Source organism: Pseudophryne corroboree, chromosome 6, assembly GCF_028390025.1.
Source record: "Pseudophryne corroboree isolate aPseCor3 chromosome 6, aPseCor3.hap2, whole genome shotgun sequence".
Lineage (NCBI taxonomy): Eukaryota > Metazoa > Chordata > Amphibia > Anura > Myobatrachidae > Pseudophryne > Pseudophryne corroboree.
The window spans coordinates 533,912,843-533,936,117 of record NC_086449.1 but is presented as its reverse complement, the minus strand read 5'-3'; the positions used below and the strand labels follow the sequence as shown (position 1 = coordinate 533,936,117).

Below are 23,275 nucleotides of genomic sequence, written 5' to 3'. Positions count from 1 at the left end.
CCCCTCCTTTCCGACAGGTCCATCTCCACGTATTCATAACACTCCACACACCACCCTACACACACATAATTATTTACACAACATTAGCCATCTTCCTTTTCCTTCCCATACATCAATCACAGTCCACTCACGTCCTCCTTTCACCTCCTACCACACCACCACATTTCATTCATCACATCATTCATCCCACTTTAGTTAAGTTCCCATCACACCCAATCACTTTTCATTTCACTCATTATCAACAATATCAATTTGTTGATCATTTTGACAATATCAATTTTATCATCCTCCCACCAATTTGTTCATCATTTGCATTACTGAACCTAAATTTAATCCCATCCTCCATATATTCCTTCACTCAACTCTCACACCCTGCAAAAAAACAATTTTTCTTCAAATCAATTTTATTACATCATATATAATCCTCTTTTTTCTATTTAAAATAGGGCATATGTGTTGCCCAATATTATCTCTACGTTCTACATAACAAATCCCTCAGGATCATCAATTAGTAATTATAGACAGGTTTGTCCGTAATTTAAATAGCCCTGCATCCTCATCAATAACATCCATCCTACTTTTGTAATGTCCAATCTTCTAATTAATCCTATTAATGCCTCCATCAAACCAAGCTGCAACATATCAAACCAATTCTGAAATATATGATTGGTCCGCGCACCCTATTTAAATGGTGACTAGGTGAGAGAGAACACGGGGCTTCCGTGAACAAGCCTAGCTCACAGGTGAAACGTACGTCGGAAACCTGACGTCCATTTAGTGACGTCACTGCGGCATCGCCCTCTCCGGAACGGGCGGCCGCACGGTCACAGAACACGGAGCACGGAGCGCGGTCACAAACTACAACCATCGGCCGCCGGGATATCTGCAACATTGGAAAGTGGTAACTTTTAATTATATGTTTATTTCAAAGCAGCGCATCAGAGCCCATTGGGTCTGACCATCCCAGCACCTGCTCCGTAATTATACTCAGAATTTAATCTATCTATCAATTCGGAATTGTATTGCAAGCTACTTTGTACTTTTCAACACTAAGAAATGAGACTTCTACTGTGCTGCTCACATTTTATCCATGCAGCATAATTTATACTATCATCAGCCATTTTCAGCAAGAGAAATCCAGGAATTGCATTACTAGTTATTCATATCTGTTCAATACATGGACTAAGACTTCTTTTTCTTTTTTTTTCTTTTTTTCTTTTTTCTGCCTTTATTGCATTCATGTAGCATATTTCATATTATTATTGGCCATTCACAGCAAGAAAAATTGGACAAGGCTTTCCTGTTTGTAAGAATATCCACATTGACTTTTTTATTTTTCAGGATTTTCCTCTTCATAACCGCATTACAGGATCATCATCCTGTTCAACAGCCCATCAGTCTCACAATAGATTGGTATAGTTTGCTGCAATTTGCTGCTCTCATATCTGACTGATGGTGTTTTTGGATACAGACATTGTGCCCATACCCAGATCAAAGCACTATCAGTTATAGACAGCAGCAGTATTTCCCCACACATACTCTCTCATTAGAATATCAGTGGCAGGGACCTACAAGCCCTGTCTGATATCAATACATAAAGTAGAATTGTGTCTGCCAATTTTCTGAATCATTTGGCCCACGGCCATACTATCCTGAATACGCCCGATCACATCTGATCTTGGAAGCTAAGCAGGTAAGGCCTGGTCAGTACTTGGATGGGAGACCTCCAGGGAATACTAGGTGCTGTGGGCCACCTTTTTTAGGAGAATTTTTGATATCACATTTGTAATTTTTTTATATCCCTTACATTTTCATTGTCATTATTCTCCTCACCATTCCGCATTTATATATTGATTTTTCCACCTGATGGGCACAAGTGGTTCATTAGACCTTGTAGACCTTTTTCTCAATTAGCACCAACAGTATTTCTTGATACAAATCAGCCCACGGCCATACTATCCTGAATGCGCCCGATCACGTCCGATCTTGGAAGCTAAGCAGGTATGGCCTGGTCAGTACATGGATGGGAGACCTCCAGGGAATACTAGGTGCTGTGGGCCTTTTTCTTTCAGGAGACTCATATACCATTTTCTTTAGAGCTTACTCTACATTCCGATCTTCTCTGTGACCTGTATATATGGTGATTTCCAAACATATATACAAATATTTCAACAATATTTTCACCTGCCATATCTAGAACCATATTTGGTACAGTGGCAATCTAGATTTTTATTATCGTTATTACTATTTTTTGCTCACCCTACAGTGAAATTTTAGTCAATCATTAAAAGTTAAGTTTTACCTAAACAACCAGAGGAAGGACTCTAACAGGGTCCTCCTCCTCATCATCCATTTTTTTTCGTATTTAACCAAAAGAGTGCTTCCACACAAGGTTATTTTGTCTTTCTCTTGTTTTCTCCCTGGGAGCTGAGCGGGAGGCTGGTCTCATCTGATGGAGCTGGGCAGAGTTCAGGTGAGAGACACACACAGAAGTTAGGGGCAAGTCAGACCTCTATTTTTCCTCACATCCCTCTCCTCCCTAATACATCGCTTATACAAGCATAGTGGCAGATAGGGAGGAGAACATCACTAGAGACTGATAGAATTAAGTCAAGAGACAGAGAGAGAGCTCTCATCTGAATGAGTCAGAGTGTCAGCAGACATTTGCCACATATTTGGCCGCAGAGCAGTTAGCGCCGCCCGGCGAGGCGGACAGTGATCATAGAAAGTTACAGATACCGCTATCATAGTACCGCTTATTTACACCCCTTCAGGATAGTAAAAGTTACAATAAAGGATTATCAGGAATCCGCTAGGAGGCAGGACAGTGCCCTACCCGACGTGATTGTGTCAGCATTGTACGATAGTGCTATAGTATATTTGTTTATTACAAACAACTGAAAGGACATCGACAGCAGCTATAGAGCAGTGCCAAAGACATACGGAGATACCGTTATACACCTAGTCAGGGTTCCGCTATAACTTGGTAATTAATAGTTCTTCTGAAGCATCCTAGAACAAGGGACAAACTGTGGTACAGGAGTTCATGTAGTCAACGTACCACCTGACAGCGAGTTTAGAGAGTATTGACCAGCCACGAAAAAAGTTAGCAGTCCTACATGTGCACCAACGTACGAAGATTCAGCTGAACTTATAGTTTATTAAAAGATATTTGGGGTGAATCTAAATACTAAGAAAAAGGGGTTTGTTATTGCTCATTATCTAATTGTAAGAAATACATGTTAGTTGTCCTATTCGGTAAGACTGTATTGTATACTAACCTTATTCCCAGAAGGTTGAGATCGACACGGTGACGGACATCAGCTTGTTCGAGGTTCCAGTTGAATAAATAATTTTTATTTCCATTGGTTGCGTTCCTTGAATGTACCATGTGAGATATCATTTGTAATAGTAATATATGCATGCCCCAAGATTACTTTGAGTGATGTTAAGTTCATAGTGGTGGCCCGGGAATCGCGCATAAGATCTCTTCACTGCGTCCGAAAATCGGGATGACCTGCAAAAGAGAGAAAAAGAGATCGGAAGGTAAATCCAACCCATCTTTCAGAACTTACCTGATACCTACCTCTAACGAACACTAAGTCTATAATTGTTGAACATTTGAGAATAATACCAGGGGATTACATTTACACACACATATATAAACACACAAACATATAGTATATGCAGAAATGCCACAGAACTTTCAGGACTTACTATGATTAAGGTTGAATAAACTGAAATGATGACTTGCACATTAGTGGTCATCACCAAAATATATTGTTACATTAGTAAGTCCTGAGAGTGCCACATTATTTCTGCTTCTACTACCTGTCATCCCACTAAGGGCACCCAGCAGAGTGTTCTAGGCTTAGGAGAAGAGCTGAAGCTGCGCTGCCCGTTAAGGGGGAGGTAGATCGGGGTCCCTCACTGGGACCCTCCATCAGACCTGGGCCCGGGTAATTTGTACCCTCCCCCTCCTCTCTCGGCACCACTGCATTTGCTCACTGTTTAACACAAGCACCCGCAGCCTGCTATTGCCAGGACAACCAACAGGTAGTCCCTCCCTTCTTTCCTCAATTCTTTTGAATGGCTCATATGATGTTCAGGTCAGGGGGAAGGTGCAGGGAAATGCTGTGGTTTCTATGGAGATGGGTCCACTGTGTTAGCCCTGCAGACAGTGCAACAGCTCCAGATGCACAGAGCTGCAGTCACTGACACTCATGCCCCTATACTCTATAGGAGCCAGAGGCAAGTCCTGAAAGGTTCCTCAGTGCACACAGCTTATTCATAACAATCCTCTGTCTTTATAATGTACAGTAACTTTGTAGCCATACTAATAATGTCATAATCTGATCCTTCATTGTTTCCTGTTGCCAGAGCTGTAGCCTATAGCAACCGATAAGATGTTTTGTTTTTTTTAAAGTATGCTGGGCAAGGCCAGATTAAGGTGTATCTACCCCTTTGACAGTATGGTACTTGCAGGGGCTTTGGGTGAGGAGGGGTTCTGCCTGGCAGTGCCACCTGAAGCCAGGGGGTAGAATAAAACTTGGAAGTGGCACGAACATGGAAGTGGCATGGCCCGAGGCCAGGGAGTAGAATCACACGTGGAAGAAGCATGGCGCTCCATACACCCTGGGCAGATGCATCATAATGTGTATAAGGGGTACTACTGGGTGTCATAACATGTAAAAGGGGTACTACTGTGTGGCGTAATGTGTATAAGGGTGCTACTGTGTGGCGTAACATGTATAAGGGATACCACTGTTTAGCATAATGTGAATAAAGTGTACTACTGTGTGTTGTAATGTGAATAAGGGACACTACTGTGAGGTGTACTATGAATAAGGGACAATACTATGCAATGTAATTTGAATTGGCGGTACTATTGATTGGCAATACCCCTTCTCCACAAGATCATGTCTCTTTTTCAGTGCGCTATCCCTATTTAACACATGGGGAGCACCAATGCTTCTCCTGGTACAAGGCGCCAATATGTGTGTGTGTGGGGGGGGTGCCAGTCCCTTACTTTGGCAGTGGTGCTCAGACTCCTAGCCAAATTGCTACAGGATTTGGAATATTCAGACTATGGGGTATATTCAATTCAAGTCGGATCCTTTCCGACAAACATTGTGGTAAAGGATCCGGCAATGCACTATACATTAATGCCAATCCGACTCTTTTTAAAGGCGGATTGACATTATTGTCGGAAAGGACAGACACAGGGGCCTGACGCTGCTCCCCGCTAGCAGAACCTCAGATCCCCGCAAAGGACATAGGCGTCTTCCTGGAGCAGGTCATTACAGCGGGGAGAGCAGGAACCCCGCGGCTGCAGCAGCATAGCTGGATGAGGCACCGCCGCCAGACTTCACGGCGGCGTCCACCCGGCTCCAGCAAGCGGGACCTTGCTTGCTGGAGCCGGGTGGACGCTGCCGTGAGCGATGGTGCCCTATCCTCCTGCTACGCTGCTGCAGCCGCAGGGTTCCCTGCTCTCCCCCGCTGCGATGACCTGCTCCGTCACAACCTGTCTCCTCCTCTCAGCCATCCCCACTCCATCTCCTCTCCTGTCCACATGTCCCTACTGCCCCGTCTCCTCACCTCAATCCAACTTTTTTTAAAGTCGGATTGAGATTGTCGGAAACGGGACCAAAACCTGTCGAATTTGGTCCCGTTTCCAAAAGAAGCATGTGGATCGGCGGCTATTCCGCTGATCCACCTGCTTTCCGACAAGTCTGGAAAACTGAGGTGGGTAGTGAATAGGTCGGAACCCCTTCCGACCTTAAAAAGTCGAAAACTGCCGTCTTTCCGACAAGACGGCAGTCTCGACTGTAATTGAATATACCCCTATAGGTTAATTAACCAAGATTTTTGAGAAATTGGGCTGCAATATTAAGTGCTCCTTCGACCTTATTCTTTTAGTGATAGAGGAAACAACACAAGCTAAAGGATGTTTAGCAGACTATAAGGAAAACAACTTGGTAAATTGTGAGCTGACACTAACTGGCTAGAGCAGTGGCGTAAGTTCGTCACAGTCGCCCGGAGGCAAGATAAATAGTGGTGCCCCCCTATTTCCTATATTAAGATAAATATATGTGTGTGTGTGTGTGTGTGTGTGTGTGTGTGTGTGTGTGTGTGTGTGTGTGTGTGTGTGTGTGTGTGTGTGTGTGTGTGTATGGAGTGTTCTGAAAAAAAATCATATACTGTATTTATACATTTAATTGCCCTTTATTTTAAATCACATATTTCTTAGCAGTCATACCCAGGATTAGAACCCATGACCTGTTACACTGATGGCAGATTTGTAAAGTGCAGGGACCAGTGAGGAAGTCGGGCACTGAAAAGACAGCAACAGCTATCAATTAACTTAATTCAATGGTGTCACAGAATGGGAGGAGAGGTGCCCCCCTTCAGAGCAGAAGCCCAGCGGCAGATGACTCCGTTGCCTCCCAGAGTTCTTCCTCTGGGCTAGAGCAAATATCCACTACAATGGAAAAATGTAAAACAGATTTGATCACCTTTAAAAGGAAAAACTAGCCACTGTAAATGAGGATTATGCAGAACAAAGAGTGTACTTATGGGATAACAAAAGGGTAAATGTTCTGCTTCTACTTACAAAGCTTGTAACAAACGATATAAGAACAAAAACGAGGTTTCGTACAGAGATATCGAGTGCACAGCATCCTCTACAATTGAAGGGGAAAGCTATAGAGGAGAGTCAAAAATCCTGAAGCCAGAAACTCTGGCAAAAAAATGACCTCACCCCGCAAGTCGTTTACCAGATGGTGAAGCCAAAGGATGAGACAAGAAAAAACAAAATGTTCAAAAAGAAAACTTAAGGGTATATTTACTAAGATGCTGGTTTTAAGAAGTGGAGATGTTTCCAGTAGCAACCAATCAGATTCTACTTATCAACTATCTAGCAAATTCTAGAAAATATCTAAAATTTCATTGGTTGCTATGGGCAACACCTCCACTTCTAAAAACCCACACTTTAGTAAATATAGTTATACCCCTTAGTTTTTAATCTGTCATTAACAATGGATACAATTAATGTCCTTAACCACTTAACCACATGCCTGGCTTGGTCGCATGTGATGCCACCGAAGCCAGGAGTCCGTTACCTGGTACGCTGCCACCTGCGTCCGCAGCTGCCGCCATCTGTCGTCCCATTCTCTGTGCCCAGACCTAGCGGTAATGCAGCGGTCTCTGACTGCCAACATCACCCCTGAATGTCGCCCCTGAATGTCGTACAGGCGGCAACTGGAGTGAATGCTCTGAAGTAAGCACAGTGCAGGGAGGGGAACTTAGCTGATCATCAGTCCCCCCTGTACATGCTCCGCTGCGCTCTGCATGGGGAAGGTGGTGGGGGACTATAAACCCATTGGGGTGGGGGTTGGGATAACACACCAGGGGAAACTTCAACCAGTGGTGCTGGGGGAGGGGGGATAAAGCTAAATATTTAAATTATGCTGGAGGGGGTAAAATAATAATAAAAAATACCTTGGTCAGAGAGTATTGGGGGGTGCAGAAAAAGGGTTTTTTAACAGGGGGGTGTTTTTATAAAACATGGATTTTGCTTACTACTAAGGGGGTGGGGGGTACTATTATTAGACTTTAAGGCCACTTGTGGGGTCTATTGTAAATGGGGGGTGGGAAGTTATTTTATAATGAGGACCTATGGACACGGGGGGGGTGCAAAACACCCCCTAGATATTTTTTTTTTAACTAAAATATTTAAATATTTTATTAAAAATACTTTTTAATCTTTATTAAGTAATATGAAAAAAATAACTGGTTCACTGACAACTTTTTTCCCCACAAAAGTACTCAGAAATTGTCGGGTTTGTTATATTACTTGATAAAGTTTCAAAAGTATTTTTAATAATATAGTTATATATTTCATCTACATATTTCACCCCCACCATCCCCTCATCCCCATAGTCCCCCATTATAAAATGTCTTCCCACCCCTCATTGGCAAAAGACCCCCCAGTGGTCTTAAATCCTAGTAAGTAGTACTAAAAATAAATCCATGTTTTATAAACCAACCCCTCCCCCCAATTTAAAAAGATAATTTTTTGGCAACCTCCTTATACCACAACCAATGTCTTTTTCTATTATTTTACCCATCCTCCAGTGTCATCTATCATTAATTTACCCCTCCCCACCCCCACTGGTGATTGATGCCCCCCAGTGGGTTACCCCTACCCTCCATGGGTATATACCACCTTCCCACACATGCAGCTGCAAGAGCAGAAATCAGCCAAACAGTGTTTAGAGTGGAACTATTTAGCCCTCCTCGCACTTTGATCCCTGGCGAATGCGCTCCAGAATGCTGTGCGTGCAGCATTCTGGTGCATAATGTTGGCGTTCACAGACAACCGCATCAATGCAGTGGTATGGGGAACCAGAGGATACAGAACAGATCTTCTCAACTAAATCTAGGGCACACAGTGGGGCGTCGCATCACATGCGACCTTGCCAGCTGAAGCACTTCTGGCTCTGGTCGCATCATGAGGCTTATTCACTTGCGATCGTAAAGCAGCTACTGTACGCACAACAGTCAATGTTTTCTTACTTTACATGCATCTGAGCCACAGTGTGCGTGTACAGTGAGTGAATTGCGGTTGCACTGAGGAATTAGTGAGGACAGGAGGACAGCGATTGCGGGAGGGAACGTGTAGTTGCCAGGTAAACGCAAACATGTCATGGCCATTCAGATGGTGTTTGTGAGCGGGCATAAATTAGCAGTTGCGATCTTGTTTGCTACTGGAGAGCCATAAGCATCCCGAGAGAATACTCAGCCTGCGTGTCTTCTGAGGCACTCAGACTCTGCATCATGTTCCGATTTGCGATGATGGTATTGATGTATCAGCAATTATACGGCATCGGAAATGATGCGGCTGCAGTGGGTGCCCCTATTCTCAGGTTGTCTTCTGCCCATATTAGCATATCATTGCAACTGCATGCAGCAAAAGATAATGGCTGTAGAAAGAACAATCACACCTGAATGAGCCACCACATGGACAGAGCCCGTTAATTGGTTATTAAAGGTTTATCCTTTGTACCGACCAATGGACCTGACACATTTATTAAATATATCTTTATCGCTTCAGTAGATAACTCCATCTAAAAGAGCATTTTGGATTAGTTTTTCAACCATAAGACCACAGTCCTCTCTATTGAAAAAAAAAGTTCCAACTTTGATCTTGTTTCCTCAAATCTATCAAATAAATGTTTTACATCTAGGTTGAGCACAGTAATTGATAAATACACTAAAGATAAATTTTGCGTGATTCTTCAGTCTTTCAAAAGAAGAACAGCAGGCTCTTAGAAATCTGAGCAAATATACGGACATCACGGTCCACCTTGTGGACAAGGGAGTGGGTATTGTCGTACAAAATGTTTTTGCCTATAGATTAGAAACCTATTCCCATCTGGGGAATGATAACGTTTACTGTGCCGTGCAAGAAGATCCAACCCTGATTTTCAAAAGAGAACTGGATGATAGATATTTTGAAAACAGCAGTGGGTAACAAAGTCATTACAATTTCAATTGCAGATTCTGTGCCGCAAGTATCTCCATTAGTCCTCTGCTCTATACATTACCCAAAATGCATAAGATTGCTGAAAATTCATCTGGGTGGTTAATTATATCTGCAAGGGGCTCCCTGTATTATATGGTTTCCAAATACAGTACCTTGATTTATACCTACAGTGAGAAATTAGAAACACAACAAAGAGGAAACGCTTTTTAAAAGCTATGGGGGGTCATTCTGAGTTGATCGTAGCTGTGCTAAATTTAGCACAGCTACGATTATCTTCCCTGAAATGCGAGGGGACGCCCAGCACAGGGCTAGTCCGCTCTGCATGTCAGTCCGCCCCCTATTCCCCCCCCCCCCCCCCCCCCGCAGAAGTGCAAAGGCATCGCCTTTGCACTTCAAGAGTAGCTCCCGGCCAGCGCAGCTTTAGCGTGCTGGCCGGGAGCTACTCATCGCTCCCAAGCCCGCAGCGGCTGCGTGTGACATCACACAGCTGCTGCGGCCTGCCCCCCGTTCGGTCCGGCCACGCCTGCGTTGAATTAACATTTTATTTGATGGGAAATTTTACATCCAGCTGCTCGGCTGCACAATTTGTAGTGTAACTCCAAGCTTCGCATGTATATATGAAGTAAAAGTGGAGACCAGACAGATGAGTCCTCTTCTGTCTTTGCCAGCAGCGTGGCAAACACGCATGTGCATCTTGGCAGGAGAATTGCTTTGAACGTGGGTGACACAGTACGCAATGCTGTATTTGATTAAAATCACAGGGTACACAAGATACAGTATATAGATGACATGCTACAGTATTTCTCTGGTCAGGGTTCCAAGAAGAATTCATCGCAGTGATGTAGGAGACAAATCTTGCAAGCAATGCCATAAAATTCACTTTTGATATAAGTAATATCTAAGTACATTTTCTGGATGTAACAATCAAACTCAATGCAATCAAATTACTCCCTTTCCTTATTTATAAACTGTCAAAGTCAGAAAAATGTCTCAATGCACGTTGCCATATTTGCACCGCACACTGGTCCGCGCTGCGCGTGCATGCGCTCTCCCGTGGATTCGCATACCCGCAATAACGTGCACTCGCAGGCGCGGTATGCGTATTTACGGTAGAGTTTATGTAGTCGTAGCGTGCGACTCATTCGTTACAAATGTTCACAATTAATGTAGTTTATAGATCATGGTCCCTTTGATAGATTCTGAAAGTTTGGTTAAAATACAATGTCCCAGAGCTGAGGAATCCCTCTTTATATCGTACGAAGGGTCTAACAGGAATCATACAGCAGTGTTTGGTACCCATCGGAAGAGTATTTAATTAGCAATATTCCGGTGTTGGTTTGGAGCGTATTAATCGCTCGTGCGAATAGTTATGGACATAAGAAGTTTATGTCCATTTCTATTAATTACACATACTCAGGTATGCGGCGGGAAACCCAGTTTCCCACCCACCTGAGCTGTTGGAAATCGTCACAGCCCACCTGTATGAATCACCCTATGACCTTTTGTTATGATACAGGGCCGAATTCCTTCGGCCAATGGACAATGGGATTGTAGGACCAGGAGATTGCATTGTGTGTGGGGCATAAATAGGCAGGCCGACCACATCCAGCTCTCACTCTCTCATCAACGGTTATCTGCTGATAGCCGGGAGCTGGATATCGAGGCGCAGGCGATCATACCCTTTGTGCGTAAGTTTCTCTCCGTTATCATTGTCTTTCTGTGAGCCAATATCTCTCTCTCTCTCTCTCTCTGTTCTGTTCTCTCATATCTCCCCTAGACTAGGCTAGTATTGTATTGTATTAGATAGTATTGTATTGTATTGCATTTAGGTCAGTGTAGTATTGTCTTTTTGTATTTATTGTTTAGTTCTGTGGTTAGGAAGTCTCTGTTATATTGTAGTGTATCATTTGTACTGTTATCCCCTTTTTACAAGTATATTAGATATAATACAGTTAATAGGCCTTGGAACCTAAACCAGTATCTGTGTATTTCCTATAGTGTTAAGTGTTCACTTGAGCGTCGGTGACGCTCAAGCAGCTTTGTAGTTAGTCAGGTTACACAAGGTTGCACTTACACCCTGTACTCACATTAAGGTATTCAGTGTATTTCATTGGTATAAGGTTTTATCATAAAGGTATAGCGTTGTGAGCGTCTGCGCCGCTGGTGATCTCCTCGTGGTCTCGAGCGTCCGCTACGCCATAGCGAATCATTACTCTAGTCATAGCCAATAACGTGTCCTGTGATCACTGGGCCGTGAGCGAACGTGACGCTTGAGCGTCTCGCCTACGGCTGAGCGATCGCTACGCCAATAGCGTGCCATTACGGTACTTCTTAAGCAAACAGCGTACAGTGTTCTTAGCTTCAAAAAGGGTTGTTATACGACAAAGGAATTTAGCATTGTCAATTGCGGGCTCGTCCTATACTTCTCATATCTGCACTAGGTAGATCAGCAGACATTATCCCTCCAGCAAAGGGTGGGAGGTTGTCTCACAGTGCTGACGGGATAAGCGTCTGCTTCGCTTAGATAAAGAATGCTGAAGGAATCGCGGCCGGAAACATCGATTCCATTGGTCTTTCAGTACATGACAAGTAGTGCTCGTGTACTGAACGATTGGACCGCACGTAATTGTGTGCAGTAGTTAGTGATCTGACCTAATACCATTAGAGTAAAGTGGTCACAAACGCTATTTGTACATTCTGACGTGATTTGTGTAATTTTTTATTTTTGGAAGGGAAGTTCGCTGGTCACTCAGGAACTATCTAACAACCCCACCTTTACTGGAAAGAGTAAGTGTCCTGCGGGTAACCCTCATATGTTCCAGTAAACTGAAGGTTCCATAGGGGCCCTGTATCGAGTACGCCAGCACCACGTCGGTGTGATCAGGTCGTATTGGTCGAGGTGGGCGAGTGAGTGGGGTACTCGGTAAACCGCCACCGCCGGCCTACTGTGGAGTAATTTGGTTGTCTGAAAAGGCTTGCTGAAAACCTTGATACAGAGATCCAAGGAGGACTAAGCAACACCTGCAGACTATGGGAGCCAGTTGCTCAGGTAGGGGGCGATCAACCCTGGTTCAGGTTGATTCTGTGAACCGACCAGTTGGGTCGGCACGATATGTAATGTGTGAAAAATATGGAATTCACACCGAATCTTTATGTGATGAATGGGAGAGAATAACTGTACAAGACAGGGACAAATTCCCAAGAATAGGTAGCTTCAGTCCAGAAGTGTTACAAAATTTAAGGAGGAGGATATGTCTCGTAAAATCAGCAAAGAGACGAATTCAACATCATGATTGTTTACAGTTATGGCACCAGGAAGGTGAGATACAGAGAGGTTTGGCTCTGGCGGCAGGATCCGGGGCAGTCAGGAAGTTGATTGCCACAGCTCCTCCCCCACCATACATTGCAGGAGAGAAGTTGATTGCGGAGAGAAACGCACTGGGTTGTAAAACACAAACTCTTAGTAACCCTGTAAATGTTAATGATGTTAACCAAATAACTCATGCAAGTATTAACCCGTGCAAGATGTACCCTGTTTTGAACCTTCCTCAGGAGTGTGATCAAGAAGACGATTCAGCAACAATTTCAGCTCTCTCTCTTGCAGCCACCATAGCAGAGACCACAGTAGGCACAGCGACACCCACGAGATTAGTGAAAGCCCCTAGCGGAGGGATAGGTGAGGTCGTGTCAACGGGTAAGTACGGCACCATGCACTACACTGAAACAATTGTACCACAACAAGCTGTAGAATCTACACAGGAAGAGGCTGTTAGAATTGCTCCTGTAAGGGTAATAGCAGTTCCCAATGGAAAAACAGATGTGTCTGGAGCCACTCCCATAAGGAACATTGCCATGTACACTCCATTTTCCAGAATGGAATTAAGAACAATAGTGTCCGAATTTCCTGACCCCAGGAAGGATTTAGTTGCTAGCCAAAAATACATCAGGGATCTAGGTAACACTGTAGAACCCAACAACAAGGATTGGCAGATACTGCTAAGAGCTTGTTTACCTTCCAATGTTGATGCAACTCAGTTTTTAGCTGATTGTGCATTGGATAAAGATGTACCGCTTACAGACGTGTACAACAAGGATAATGTAAAAAGGATAAATTTACAGCTAAAAGAGTATTTCCCAGCCGTTGTTAAATGGAATAAAATATTTTCCATTAAGCAAAAGGAGTCCGAAACGGCAACAGAATATTTTCACCGGGCACTATTAGAAATGGCAAAGTACACTGGTATAGAAGACATTAAGACCAACCCAAACCATCGAGAAGTAGCAGTATCTGTACTGATGGATGGTTTAAAGGAAACATTAAAGACTAGGGTTCAGACCACGCAACCGTGCTGGCGAGGTCTGTCAGTGTCCGGCTTGAGAGAGGCTGCTATTGATCACGACAGAAACATCACTAGGCACAGGGAATCGCAAAGTGATAAGTTGATGTCCGTAAGTATACAGGCGCTGACCACAAGGCAGCCTGCGTATGTACCACCGAATCCTGTGGGTAAGGCAAGTGTAATAACATGTTTTTCTTGTAACAGACCGGGACACTTTGCACGAGAATGTAGAACAAAGAATGTACAAAGATCTTTTCAACCCCCTAGACAACAACACAACACACGACATTGGGAGCAGGGTCCACAGAGGCGGAGTTTTGAGCCACATACAGGGGAAACAAAAAGATATCCCCCGAACAGAGATTGGCATGCCTCTGGTAGTTCCCAGCTAACTCCCTCACAAGTAGTTGCTGCCAGCGGGATTCAGGGAGGTCAGCATACCCAATAGGGGTGTGGCCATACCTGTAACCTGCAGCCAGTTAAGTTGATTGCTAGTCTTGGAAACGAACCAGAAATTGCAATCAATGTAGCTGGTAAAACTTTAAACTTTCTTGTAGACACAGGGGCGGCCAAGTCAGTGATAAATTCGACAGTGGGCATGAGAACCACTGGTAGGACAATTCCAGCCATGGGAGTAACAGGAGTAGTCCAGCACTACCCTGTTAGCAAACCAGCCGAGATTACAATAGGGCCTTTGCATACCAAGCATTCCTTTTTGCTGGCTGCATCTGCACCAACTAATCTCCTGGGAAGAGACTTACTATGTAAAATGGGTTGCGTCATTTATTGTACTCCTGAAGGTGTATTCTTGGACATTCCTGAGAATCACGCTCAGGAAGTACGAGACATGTTAGACTCCCCATCAAAATTAATGTCACATTCCATTATGACAAATAGGAATCCATCCCAAGTAGAAGAGATGATATCTCAGATACCAGAGTCACTTTGGACAAAAGATGGACAGGACACTGGATTAATGGCAAACGTAGCTCCAGTAGTTGTACAAGTAAAAGATGGTAGGATAGCTCCAAAAATCCCACAGTATCCTCTGAAGCCAGAGGTGGAGCTAGGAGTTTTTCCCGTAATAGAGCGCTTGCTACAACAGGGCATTCTAGTAAGAACGTCCAGCACCGCAAATAGTCCCATCTTCCCTGTTAAAAAGAGTGGGGGGAGGGGTTACAGGCTAGTGCAGGATCTAAGGGGGATTAACAAAATAGTTGAGAGTCAGTTCCCCGTAGTGCCAAATCCAGCTGTCATCCTAATGCAAATTCCTCCCACTGCCAAATTTTTCACTGTTATTGACCTCTGCTCCGCTTTCTTTTCGGTACCTCTGCACCCTGACAGCCAATATTTGTTTGCATTCACATACAGAGGAGTCCAATACACGTGGACTCGGTTACCCCAAGGTTTCATAGATAGTCCAAGTATATTTTCTCAGGCTTTGCATGATTGTTTACAGTCTTTCCAACCAGACAGTGGATCAGTATTGATACAGTATGTGGACGATTTATTACTGTGTTCAGATTCACTGGAAGCATCTCTGAAGGATACGAAACAGCTCCTGTTTCATCTTTCAGACACAGGTCACAAGGTTTCCAAAGACAAGTTGCAATTATGCCAAGCTAAGGTAAAATATTTGGGACACTGTCTAACACAAGGACTGAGACACCTGACCGCTGATAGAATCCAAGCCATTAGAGACATGACACTGCCACAAACCCAGCAACAGATCAGGACGTTTTTAGGAATGTGTGGGTATTGCCGTAATTGGATCCCAGGGTTTTCCATATTGGCGCTACCTTTGCAGGAAATGGTCTCTTCAAACAAACCTGATCGGATTTCGCATACAGACGAATCTGAAACAGCATTTGAGAGACTCAAACAGTGCCTAACGCAGGCACCAGCACTAGGTATGCCAGACTATGGGAAACCCTTTGAACTATACGGAACAGAAAGTGCTGGGTGCGCAGCAGGTGTACTAACACAAAAACACGGTGACGCCAGCAGGCCAATTGCATACTACAGCGCCCAGCTAGACACGGTAGCGCGATCCCTCCCCACATGCTTGCGTAGCGTTGCGGCGATAGCATTGCTAGTAACAAAAAGCGAAGATGTCGTGCTAGGCCACAACCTCACAATCCATACACCGCATGCGGTATCTGCCTTATTGAATTCTGCCCAAACCAGACACGTCTCATCTGCAAGGTTTACAAGATGGGAATTGGCATTAATGGCCCCCGTAAACATCACCATAAGGAGATGCAGCGCATTAAATCCTGCAACATTTCTCCCAGGTGTGCCTGGTCAGACACAAAGGGTGGAAGGTGAGAGTGATGGGGAAGGAGGATTTAATGCAAAGGAAGATACACATGATTGTATGGAATATTTGACCCAAACTTTTACCGCAAGGCCTGACATCAGTGACAATCCACTGGAAGATGCAGAACTCACGTTCTACACGGATGGTAGTTGTCACAGACAGTCAGACTCGGGAGACTTGTGTACTGGATACGCAGTCGTAGATGACCAAGACACCATAGAAGCGGAACCGCTAGGCCCACCTCACTCAGCCCAGGTTGCTGAACTGGTCGCCCTAACCAGAGCATGTGAATTGGCTAAGGGTAAGTCAGCCAATATCTACACCGATTCCAGATACGCGTTCGGGGTAGTCCATGATTTCGGAGCCCTATGGCGGCTCAGAAATTTCATGACGGCAGCTGGTACACCGATAGCGCATGCAGCTCACATAAAAAGGCTTCTAACAGCGATACAGGAACCCGACAGAGTGGCTGTTATCAAATGTAAAGCACATACATATAGCCAAGACCCAGTATCCCTTGGTAACAGCCGAGCAGACGAAGCCGCAAAGCTTGCAGCTGCTACCCCCACACGGACAGACACCACACAGTTGATGGTATTTAATACCATCAACACACAGAAGTTGTGTGAGATGCAGAATCTGTGTTCCACACAGGAAAGAGCAGTCTGGAGGGCAAAGGGATATGGCCAGGAGTCCTCAGGGCTCTGGACGGATGGACATGGTAAACCAGTGGCCCCCAGGGCATACCTTCCATGTCTGGCTGAAGCAGCTCACGGGCTGACTCATCTAGGCAAGGAGGGGATGTGCAAATTGGTAAGAGCATACTGGTGCGCCCCAGGATTCTCCTCTCATGCGAGTAAAAGAGCAATGTCATGCCTTACCTGTCTGAGAAAGAATATTGGAAAAGCAATACCTACAGAACCATCCCATATCCCACCTGCCGGCGGCCCTTTCCAGGTAATACAAATTGACTTCATTCAATTACCCCCATGTCGAAATTTGAAATATGTACTTGTCTGTATAGATGTTTTCTCGAATTGGGTCGAGGCTTTTCCAGCAGCTACAAATACCGCTATGTTTACAGCTAAGAAAATTGTGCAGGAATTTGTATGTAGATATGGTATCCCTAGAATCATTGAAAGTGATAGGGGTACCCATTTTACAGGTGATGTCTTTCAAGGAATGTGTAAGTTGATGGGAATTGATAGCAAGCTGCACACTCCGTACCGTCCACAGGCGAGTGCGAAGGTCGAAAGAGTGAACAGCACTATTAAAAATAAATTGAGTAAAGTAATGGCAGAGACAGGATTGACGTGGCCAGAAGCTTTACCCATTGTTTTGTATAGCATCAGAACCACTCCCAGGTCCCCTCTTAATCTGTCCCCTTTTGAAATCTTGTTTGGTCGACAACCGCATGTCATGATTAACCCTCAGGATGATTTGAAATGTAACAATGAAGTAACTGTAAAGTACTTGATTAACATGAGTAAACAGTTGAGGAATCAAAATGATAATCTGAAGTTGGTGATTCCTGATTTACCAGATAGTAATTGTCATGACATTGAACCTGGGGATTATGTAATGATACGAAATTTTCTACGCTCAGGTTGTCTTATTGATAGATGGGAAGGACCATACCAGGTCTTATTGACTAGCACCACAGCATTGAAGGTTGCTGAGAGAGAGACTTGGGTCCATTCATCCCACTGCAAAAAGGTTGCTGATCCAGAGAAGTCCCGCAATAAGGAACAGACGGTAGAGGTTGTATCACTGGAGTGTCTGTTCCAGGAGGATTGAGGCGGCACCTGAGCCTTGAAGACCGAAAGCAGTTGTCGACTCCCTTCTCCCTTTTATTGTTTTTCTCCACTTCCCAGCCCCTCTCCCTTAAAATTTCTTTTTCCCCCTCCTCATTCTTCTCTATTTCCTCCTCAAAGATGGACTTGCCCCAAGAGACTGTGATCCGGATTTTGATGTTAACCATGATGTTGACCAGAGCAGTCTGTTCCGGCGAGAGTACCATAGAGGTCGAAAGAGGTTCTGGAATGGGTTCCGATTATGATGATGGAGGCGTAGTTTTCCAAGATCAACCAAACCAACAAGCAAAGGCGAGTATCAGAAAACGATCCGATAGAAGAAATTGTGATGGATTGTTAGCTGAAGAAAATTGTATCTGTAGGCTCTGTGATAATCTGGTTGAAGATGGATGCATAAAGAAATGCCAATCTAGTTTTAATATCCATATAGACCGGCATCCATTGAGTGACTATCACTCCTTAGTGGGTAACGTGTTAAACCAAACAGATTGTTGGGTATGCTCTCAAGTACCTCAGGGTCATAGCAAATCAGGGCTAGTACCATTTCCTTTAACGTTAGGGGAGGTACTTGAGCTAAGTGGTGGGAGACCGGTGGACCGGAGGTTTAATATCTCCAGCCCTCCTAGTTTGAAGCTCCACCAATACCATGTGGATAGGTCCCTCTTATGTTTTAACATCTCCAATCCCAGAAAACCGGGAAATTGGGAAGTGTCATGGAGCAACCTTACCATGACCTTTTCACACAGAGCAGATAGAATGCCTACAGATACAGAGCTCGTACGCCACATAGCCAGTAGAGGAAAATCTTTCCGGTATCGATATACCTTAGGAAATAGGATTACTAGAGTTGGAGAGGTATCACCAGGATACTGTGCTCATATCGTACAAACCGATACGTGCATTAAGCAGTTGGAAGAATTAGGGTCAGGAGATTTCACCTGGAAGGTTTGTAACATGGTCATGTCCTTCTCCGTCCCATATGTTCTCCCCGATGATGCATATTTCATATGCGGGAGAAAGGCGTACAAGTGGCTAGCCCCAAACTCTGAAGGATTGTGTTATATTGGAAAAGTATTGCCTGAAGTGATGACTGTTACACATGACAAAATGAAGGACATACACCGTGGTGCCCAAGCTCCTTATACTCACACTCACTACGAGCACCGGGTTAAAAGACAACTGTCAGAAAGGTTAGAGCATCCGGCCTCTGATCTTATCCATGAATCCACCGGGATTCAGGTTCTGGTAGCGTTAGATTTCACTCGTACCGCTCGAGGAGTGATGAATTATAGGTACATTTCCGCACTCGCCAATTGTTAGATAATATCACTGAAATGTATGATGACACGTTTAGATACACTGGAAGAGAACTTCAAGCTTATAAAACAGAACTAGTTCAGCATAGGATGGTTCTTAATTATCTTACAGCAGTAACAGGCGGATATTGTGTTACATTGGCAACACAGTACGGCATAAAGTGTTGCACGTATATCACAAATAGCACCGAGGATCCGGTAGAGGTCATAGACCAAAAGATGGATGATATTCTGCAATTAAAGTGGGAATTTCGTCGAAAACACAATCTCACCCTTGCTGCTGTAGGTAATGAGCTGACTGGTTGGGTGTCATGGTTGAACCCGCGAAATTGGTTCTCCGGTTTAGGAGACTGGTCTCAAGGAGTCATAATGGATGTTGGAAAGTTTCTACTATGTATCTTGGGTGTCGTTATATCGATTGGATTGATATTTAGATGCGGGCAGGCTTTAATGAGGTGCAAACAAAGTACAAAAGTGATGAGCTTGAGGAGTGAGGAAACTGTAATTAACCTGGATTTGATTTATGACCCAATGATAGAAACCAGAATGTGATGAAAATGCGATTATACGGTCCATTTCTTTCACCTGTTTTTCTGCTTTTCTCCAAGATACAAAGACCCCCTTGGACGAGGAAGCTGACGAGACGAGATGTATACAGACAACGGATTGACCAAAGAAGAAGATTTGACAACTTTAAATATGGACACTTGATGAACTTTGCCATGGATCCCCAGTTTCCCTAGTATTTTTAAACTCACGCTAGCCCAACATTTTTGTAAATCTGATGGCTCAGACAAAGCTATTTGCTCATGCCTAAGGAGCAAAACAGCGCAAAGAAGACGACTCTCAACAGATACCGAAAACAACTTCGACGACAGATGTACATTTCCCTGACATAGAATATCATTGCATTTTTCGTAAGTGTTCTTTATCTTCATCTCTACAACCCTCAGGTAACGACACACATAGACGATAGGGAATACAGGCACAGATATCAGCAACCACATACCTCCCCCATTCATGTATCATCAACTAAAATGTGCTCCCCATTTTGTTCAAAATCCGAAATGAGCTCGGTAAAGTTTGACAGCCCATCCACAGACCTGTGCCACAGGATAAGAAGGAATTCAAATGTATACTTCGCAATACCTCGAAGCTTGATTTACAACACGTACGGCACGATGATACATGACCCCCCAAACATGGATTCATACACACATGCTTCTGCTATCTCACTAGGTCATACCCTCTTCACACCTTCTCCTCTCTCCTCCCCTACCCAACCATGGAAATCAATTAACCCCTGACTTACATTTTTCTCCTTAAATGTTTTATGGCAGTTATTATTGACTGCCAAAGGGTGGACTGTCAAAGTCAGAAAAATGTCTCAATGCACGTTGCCATATTTGCACCGCACACTGGTCCGCGCTGCGCGTGCATGCGCTCTCCCGTGGATTCGCATACCCGCAATAACGTGCACTCGCAGGCGCGGTATGCGTATTTACGGTAGAGTTTATGTAGTCGTAGCGTGCGACTCATTCGTTACAAATGTTCACAATTAATGTAGTTTATAGATCATGGTCCCTTTGATAGATTCTGAAAGTTTGGTTAAAATACAATGTCCCAGAGCTGAGGAATCCCTCTTTATATCGTACGAAGGGTCTAACAGGAATCATACAGCAGTGTTTGGTACCCATCGGAAGAGTATTTAATTAGCAATATTCCGGTGTTGGTTTGGAGCGTATTAATCGCTCGTGCGAATAGTTATGGACATAAGAAGTTTATGTCCATTTCTATTAATTACACATACTCAGGTATGCGGCGGGAAACCCAGTTTCCCACCCACCTGAGCTGTTGGAAATCGTCACAGCCCACCTGTATGAATCACCCTATGACCTTTTGTTATGATACAGGGCCGAATTCCTTCGGCCAATGGACAATGGGATTGTAGGACCAGGAGATTGCATTGTGTGTGGGGCATAAATAGGCAGGCCGACCACATCCAGCTCTCACTCTCTCATCAACGGTTATCTGCTGATAGCCGGGAGCTGGATATCGAGGCGCAGGCGATCATACCCTTTGTGCGTAAGTTTCTCTCCGTTATCATTGTCTTTCTGTGAGCCAATATCTCTCTCTCTCTCTCTCTCTCTGTTCTGTTCTCTCATATCTCCCCTAGACTAGGCTAGTATTGTATTGTATTAGATAGTATTGTATTGTATTGCATTTAGGTCAGTGTAGTATTGTCTTTTTGTATTTATTGTTTAGTTCTGTGGTTAGGAAGTCTCTGTTATATTGTAGTGTATCATTTGTACTGTTATCCCCTTTTTACAAGTATATTAGATATAATACAGTTAATAGGCCTTGGAACCTAAACCAGTATCTGTGTATTTCCTATAGTGTTAAGTGTTCACTTGAGCGTCGGTGACGCTCAAGCAGCTTTGTAGTTAGTCAGGTTACACAAGGTTGCACTTACACCCTGTACTCACATTAAGGTATTCAGTGTATTTCATTGGTATAAGGTTTTATCATAAAGGTATAGCGTTGTGAGCGTCTGCGCCGCTGGTGATCTCCTCGTGGTCTCGAGCGTCCGCTACGCCATAGCGAATCATTACTCTAGTCATAGCCAATAACGTGTCCTGTGATCACTGGGCCGTGAGCGAACGTGACGCTTGAGCGTCTCGCCTACGGCTGAGCGATCGCTACGCCAATAGCGTGCCATTACGGTACTTCTTAAGCAAACAGCGTACAGTGTTCTTAGCTTCAAAAAGGGTTGTTATACGACAAAGGAATTTTGCATTGTCAAAACCAATACATATTAACACCTTTATTGAGGTGAACAGTGGCGTAACTTCATCTCAGTTGCACGGAGGCAAGATAAATGTTGTGCCCTTCCCCCCCCCCCCAAAAAAAAAAACCCTGCAAGATTTGTATTTTACTGAATCCTTGCCCTGTGTGTGATAACCCCTCTTCCCCTATGTGAGCCATCCAAGGGCGAGAAAGACGTAGGGAGAGAGACACAGAGGCAGGGGTAGATAGAGACTGGGAACGAGAGAAAGAGACAAGGGAGTGAGAGACAGAGGGAGAGACAGGGAGAGAGAGACAGAGAGGAGGAGAGAGATAAGCGAGGTAAAGAGAGGGAGAGAGACAGGGAGAGAGACAGGGACACATAGACAGGGAAAGGGAGACGGAGAGGGGAAGAGAGACGAGGGACAGAGAGAGAGAGACAAGGGAAAGAGAGAAATGAGGGAGCGAGAGAGACTAGGGAGAGAGAGAGACAAAGGAGAAAGATGAGGGAGAGACAAAGATAGATACAGACAGAGAGAGACAAAGGAGGGAGAGTGAGACGGGAAGAGATAGGGATGGGGAGAGAGGGGGCGAGGGAGGGGAGATAGATGCAGAGACAGGGACACAGGGAAAGACAGGGAGTTAGACGCATAGACAGGGTGAGGGGAGGAGAGGGGAGGAAGAGAGAGACGAGAGAGAGAGACAGGGAGAGACATGCAGAGACGGAGAGAGCGACAAATGAGGAGAGAGAGGAGCGAGGGAGAGAGACGCAGTGACGGAGAGATACAGGGATAAGGAGAGAGACAGGGACACAGACAGGGAAAGGGAGAGAGAGACAGGGAGAGACATGCAGAGACGGAGAGAGCGACAAATGAGGAGAGAGAGGAGCGAGGGAGAGAGACGGAGAGATACAGGGATAAGGAGAGAGACAGGGACACAGACAGGGAAAGGGAGAGAGAGAGACAGGGAGAGAGACACATGGGAGAGAGACAGGGAGAGGGAGACAGAGATGGGGAGAGAGAGAGAAGAGAGGGAGAGAGATGGAGAGGGAGAGAGACAGGAATACATAGACAGGGAAAGGGAAATAGAGACAAGGAGAGGGGGAGAGAGACAGGGAGAGAGAGAGAGAGACAGGGAGAGAGACAGACAGGGAG

At 44.5% G+C, this 23,275-nt stretch overlaps 1 non-coding gene and 1 pseudogene across 1 annotated transcript; both read left to right on the top strand.

Annotated features, from left to right (window-relative positions):
• Positions 1-1,634: 1,634 nt before the first annotated feature.
• On the top strand, positions 1,635-1,752 carry LOC134938981 (5S ribosomal RNA). The gene has a single exon (XR_010181383.1). It is a non-coding gene; the product is annotated as a 5S ribosomal RNA (ribosomal RNA).
• A 190-nt stretch (positions 1,753-1,942) lies between these two features.
• LOC134937778 (5S ribosomal RNA) lies at positions 1,943-2,060 on the top strand (annotated as a pseudogene).
• The last annotated feature ends 21,215 nt before the right edge of the window (positions 2,061-23,275 follow it).